The 6,152-nt window shown below is 52.6% G+C and overlaps 1 long non-coding RNA gene across 1 annotated transcript; it reads right to left on the reverse strand.

Annotated features, from left to right (window-relative positions):
* Window positions 1-1,521: 1,521 nt before the first annotated feature.
* Window positions 1,522-5,481, reverse strand: LOC132082193 (uncharacterized). Its single transcript, XR_009419777.1, has 3 exons — window positions 5,345-5,481; window positions 4,982-5,083; window positions 1,522-2,609 (listed from the first exon to the last, which is right to left on the reverse strand). It is a non-coding gene; the product is annotated as an uncharacterized LOC132082193 (long non-coding RNA).
* Window positions 5,482-6,152: the final 671 nt, after the last annotated feature.

A 6,152-nucleotide genomic window follows, 5' to 3' on the forward strand; every position in this document is an offset into this window, starting at 1 on the left:
CGTTAATTTCGTGTCGTGACCTGTCCACAGACTCCAGGTCAGAAGGATGAGAGGCCAGAAGCCCTGACTTTATTGGAACCCCTTCTTTTATAGCCTGGTTGGATACAGGGGGACCTGACTGGTCATTTAATCAACACATTTCACTTGATTGGCTAATTAAGAAGACACCCTTTGGTAAAACATCTTAGGAGGAAAACAACTTGTTGAAAACAACACCTGCAGATAGTTTATAATTTGTTTACCTTTCTTTTTCTCTCTGCCTCACTAAAACTTCCCAGACCAATTCATGGGAAAGCGTCTCTGGCTTTCCCTCTCACTGACCAGACTTATTTCCACAGTGCTCCACACCCACCACAGCTGGGCCAAGTGACCAGAGGGACACGAAAACACCAAAGCAGAACTGTCCCCACACTCCAGTGTGGAGGAGTCATGGGGCAGAGAAGGAAGCTCTAATCCCTTGTCCTGGATGAACGAGTGGAAATAGGACTCTAATAAAAGATGCAGGAAAGCTGCTCACCTTGGAGAGCTCCTGCCCACCAGCTGGGTGATGAGGAGGTGCCTCAGGGGTCAGGGACAGCCTGGGACTCGTTTGTGTCCAAACCCTCCTGCCACCAGCCATTTCCCCTTCACAGAACCTCATGCAAGCAAAGGCCAGAGGTTTGCTGGGGTGGCAGCAGGAGGCTGAGCCCTGGAGCACCAGGACTTGGCACTTGCCATGGTACAGGATGACTCTGCTCCTTCTCCTGTTGTTTCTGTCAGCAGGAATGGTGACATGAGATCCATCTCCTCCTGCCTCAGGCCCCAGCACATTCCCTCAGCAGCCAGCCCCTAACTCATGATACCCTTATCAGTGATCTCCACAAAGGACCCCCCTTATCAGTGACTCCAGGCAAAGGATCCCCTTATCAGCGAGGTCTCCACATGATCCCCTTATCAGTGACCTCCAATAAAGGATCCCCTTATCAGTCCCTTATCAGTGACCCCCCCCAATAAAGGATCCTCTTATCAGTGACCCCCAACAAAGGATCCCCTTATCAGTCCCTTATCAGTGACCCTCCAACCAAAAGATCCCCTTATCAGTGACACCCCCAACCAAAAGATCCCCTTATCAGTGACTCCCCAACAAAGGATCCCCTTATCAGTGATATCCACAAAGGACCCTCTTATAAGTGACCCCACACAAAGGATCCCCTTATCAGTGACCCCACACAAAGAATCCCTTTATCAGTCCCTTACCAGTGACCCCCTCAATAAAGGATCCCCTTATCAGTGACCCCCAACAAAGGATCCTCTTATCAGTGACCTCCCCAATGCATGATCAGTGACCCCCAACAAAGGATCCTCTTATCAGAGACCCCCCAAACACAGATAATCCCGTTATCAGTGCCCCCTCATGTGATTCCCTTATCAGTGCCCCCCCATGTGATCCCCTTATCCCCCTGTGCTGCCAGTGCAGGATCCCAGGCACTGCAGTGACCCCAAACTCATTCCAGAATAAAAACCCCCACACTCCCAGGCAGCTGATTTCATCCACCTTTACTGTGGTCCCGCTGTCACAGGAGGGGTCAGGCAGGGTCCCCCCCACAGCTGTGGGCTTTGGGGCCCTGCTGTCATTGCTCTGTGACAGGGCAGGATTGGGGACAGCCTCTGCTCTGGGGGTGCTGCACTGGGCATGGGAAAGGGATTCCCACACACCTGAGCTCCAAAACTCCTTATTCCATCCCAGGAGCTGATTTGGAAATTGTCTGAATTTGTACCAACATCACTGGGAGCATAATTTGGTTTCGCTGTATAAAAATCGATTTCCCTGCTAGGATGCAATGGCTCCTGGCCTTCCCCTGGGGTTCCATGGCCCACGTGTGCCAGGAACATCTGATACACTTTGGGAATCTTCTTATACACACTGGGAATCTTCTGATACACATTGGGGATCTTGTGATACACATTGGGAATCTTCTAACACACATTGGGAATCTCCTGATACATGTTGGGGATCTTCTGATACACACTGGGAATCTTCTGATACACACTGGGAATCTTCTGACACACCTTGGGAATCTTCTGACACACCTTGGGAATCTTCTGATACACACTGGGAACCTTCTGATATACATTGGAGATCTGATACACATTGGGGATCTCCTGATACACATTGGGTATCTTGTGATACACCTTGGGAATCTTCTAACACACATTGGGAATCTTCTGATACACCTCGGAAATCTTCTGATACACCTTGGGGTTCTTGTGATACACATTGGGAATCTCCTGATACACATTGGGGATCTTCTGACACACACTGGGAATCTCCTGTTACACATTAGAAATCTTCTTTTTTTTTCCCCTGCCAACCAGAAAATTCTGGTCATGAGACACTGATCAGGGCATTTTCTAGCAATGTGCTTCTGTGATGAGAGCAGATCCAGCAGGGATTTGCTGATATTTTCCAATCCCTGGGATGAAGGGTATCCAGCAAAAATCAGTGGGAAGGAATCTTGTGGCCTTCATGGGAGGACCATGAGGGATTTATTGTCAGGACCTGCACTGGATGGGTTTGGTGTTGCTGGGGAGTGAGGCTTCAGGGGGTGCCGGTAGCTCTGGTTTTACATCTGCAAATGACAAACATGGAGAAAAGAGAAGAATTTGGGATTAGCCAAGAGGAAAGATTCTGGAAGGGACAGTAAGGTCCTCTGAAAACCTCAGCTATCCTGATTGCAATTAAACACCCAGCAATTAACTGCAGAAAGGAGCTGAACAGCTTTGCTCAAAGGAGGAGTTTGATTCCCCTCCCTGATACATCCAAGTGATGTATCATTGATCTTCCCTGATCTTCCTGGAACCTTTGCAAATTCCTGGCTCCCATTGCAGGATGGCAGCTGCTCCTTCCTTCTTCTTCTCCTTCACACACCCTCAATCAAGGCATCAGTGAAGGGACACATCCCCTTTCCCTTCCCTGATCAGGACCCAGCTGTTCCTTTAGGGGCAGGTGAAATTCTGGACATGTTTTAGCACCCCCTGTGCACACAAGTCCCCTTCCTCCCCTCCCACACAGCTCACGGGGCAGTGGGAAGGGAATGGCTCAGCCTTGAGCCTTCCCTGGAGTGTCCAGGGCCAGCTCCAAGCTCCTGGCAGAAGCAGGAGGTGACAGGCACGGCGTGACCCTGGGGCAGCTGCCTGGGAATGTTTGCTCAGCAGTGACTCAGCCAAACCAGTGCAACCAGTACGGGTGGGGCACACCCCTGCCGTGCTGAGATCCCTCTGCCTGCTGCTCAGAGCTGAGCTCACTTTCACAGGGAGCTCTGGCACCTGGGCAGTGCAGTCAGGTGATGCTGGAGAACTTTCCATGCCTTGGCTGGGGCAGGGAGAGGAGCCAGGATGGTCCTTGCTGTATCCACTGTGCCAACTAGGGCTGTGCTTTATCTGAAGACCCATTGTGCTTCAGATGTTTGCTTTAAATGGGCCAGGAAGGGAAGACTGGATGGTCCTTGCTGTACCCACCATGTCAACCTGGGGCTGTGCTTTATCTGCAGAGCCACTGTGCTTCAGATGTTTGCTTTAAATGACTCAGGGAGAGGAGCCAGGATGGTTCTTGCTGTGCCCACCATATCAAACTGGGGCTCTCCTTTATCTGCAGAGCCATTGTGGTTCAGATGAAGGGTTTAAATGGGCCAGGGAGAGGAGCCAGGGTGGTCCTTGCTGTATCCACTGTGTCAAGCTGGGGCTGTGCTTTATCTGCAAAGCTACAGTGGTTCAGATGTTTGCTTTAAATGGGCCAGGGAGGGAAGACTGGATGGTTCTTGCTGTACCCACCATGTCAAACTGGTGTCAAACTGGGGCTCTCCTTTATCTGCAGAGCCACTGTGCTTCAGATGTTTGTTTTAAATGGGCCAGGGAGAAGAGCCAGGATAGTCCTTGCTGTACCCATGCCAAACTGGGGCTCTCCTTTATCTGCAGAGCCACTGTGCTTCAGATATGGGCTTTAAATGGGCCAGGGAGAGGAGCCAGGATAGTCCTTGCTGTACCCATGCCAAACTGGGGCTGTGCTTTATCTGCAGAGCCACTGTGCTTCAGATGTTTGCTTTAAATGGGCCAGGAAGGGAAGATTGGGAGGCAAGGTCAGGGATCTCTCCTTGCCAGCTTGGTGTATGGTGCTGAGTTTTGGTGTTTGGCAGGGTGATAGGTTACAAAGTGTCCCAGGGACACAGAGCTCTGGGGGAGCAGGTGACATCCTCTTGTGCCCCTAATCCCACCCCACAGCATGTCTGTCCCCTTTTCCAAAGGCTGCTGTTTGCTCTTCTGCCAGGGGCTGGAATGACATTTAACAACAAAACCAGACAGGAGAAATAAAGCAGGGGAGAAGAGAAACCTCTGCAGCTTGGTGCTGGGAGCACACATGGGCAGTGTGGAGGTGCCCTCACCCCTGACTGAGCCTAGCTGAGCCCTGTCCCCCTGTCCCTGCAGGTCTGGGATGAGATATGAGGATGTCCCTGTCCCCCAAACCCACACTTACCCTGGTGCTGGCTTTGGGACATGTGGATGAACCCATGAGTCCTACTTACTCTGGTGCTGGGTTTGGGACACACGGATGTCCCTGTCCCAAAGAGCCCACACTTACCCCTGGTGGTAGCTTTGGGGCACATGGATGTCCCTGTCCCCACACTTACTCCAGTGCTGGCTTTGGGACATGTGTATGTCCCTATTCCCAAAGACCCCACACTTTGGTGGTGGCCTTGGGGCACATGGATGTCCCTGTCCCCAAAGAGCCCATGCTTACCCTGGTGGCTTTGGGACATGTGGATGTCCCCAGATACCCCACACTTACCCCGGTGCTGGCTTTGGGACACGTGGATGTCCCCATAGAGCTTGCACTCACCCTGGTGATGGCTTTGGGGCATGTGGATGTCCCCAGATACTCCACACTTACCCCGATGGTGGCTTTGGGACATGTGGATGTCCCTGTCCCCAAATACCCCACACTTACCCCGGTGCTGGTTCTGTGGCGCTGCCTGTGCCGGGCAGGGCGGTGGCTCCCGTGGCTCCCGGCTGCACAGGCTCCTCATCCTCCTGGCCACATAGCCGCAGGCTGGGGGCACAGGGGACACCTTTGTGACACCGGGAATCAGCAGCCCCCCCAAAGCAGCCTCCCCAGCCAGCCCAGGACCCCAGCACAGGGAGGGAGGGACTGGATTTCCCAGGATAAACGGGATTAACTGGGATAAACAGGACTTATTTCTGTGCCTGCCATCCTGGCTGTGCTCCAAACCCCCCCAGCACCAGCCCAGACCATGAAACACGCAGAGTATTTCCCCTGTAAGCTCTCTCCCCAAAGCAGAGGTTTCCTTACCGTTGATTATTACTCAAACCATTTTCCCGTGGCTCAGCAGATCTGTCCTTTGCAGCTGTGCCTCTCTCTGCTCTCGCAGGCAGCTCTGCAGCACTGACTCAACAGCTCGGCTTCCTCCTTCCCCCTCCCTCCCTGCCTGCCTGCCTGGCTCCCTCCCCCGGGGATGCTGCTCCCGGAACGCCCGGGGAGGGCTCAGCCTGGCACTGCCCCTGGAGGGGTTGCTGGTGTTGCTTTGTGGCTGTTGGAGGAGCTGGGTTTGGGGTGTGGGAGGTGAACCTTGTGCTGTGATCTCAAACTGAGCTGGAGAGGGTCCCTGCAGTGGGCACTGAGCTTGTGTGGGGCACAGGTGAGGAAAGGAACCTTCCCTCTCCTCTGCTGCTGCTCTCTTAACACTGAAGGGACAGTTTCAGGATTGCAGGATGGTTTGGGTTGGAGGGGATGTTGAAGATCATCCAGTTTCAACCCCTCTTCCATGGGCAGGGACACCTCCCACTGTCCTTCTGTCCCCATGTCAGACCTTCAAACCCTCTGATACCCATTGTATGAGGGTGGTAGGAATGACAATCCCTAACAGACAAAATGTAGGCAGAGGATTGTCCTTGGTTTTTCCAGGGTTTTTACCCCATTGCACCTCCAGAGCACTGATTTAGTCCTGACTAAAGCCAGCTACTGAAGAAATGCAGCTTTTGTGCATCCTTTGAGAGACCTTGCTGCTATTTGTGCTTCTCTGTGCTCCTTAATCCCAGTCAGGTGAATTCTGAAAGCTCTTGCTTCACCCTCTGGCCAGGGCAAAGTGCTTCCCTTCCTA

This window comes from Ammospiza nelsoni, chromosome 20 (genome assembly GCF_027579445.1).
Source record: "Ammospiza nelsoni isolate bAmmNel1 chromosome 20, bAmmNel1.pri, whole genome shotgun sequence".
Lineage (NCBI taxonomy): Eukaryota > Metazoa > Chordata > Aves > Passeriformes > Passerellidae > Ammospiza > Ammospiza nelsoni.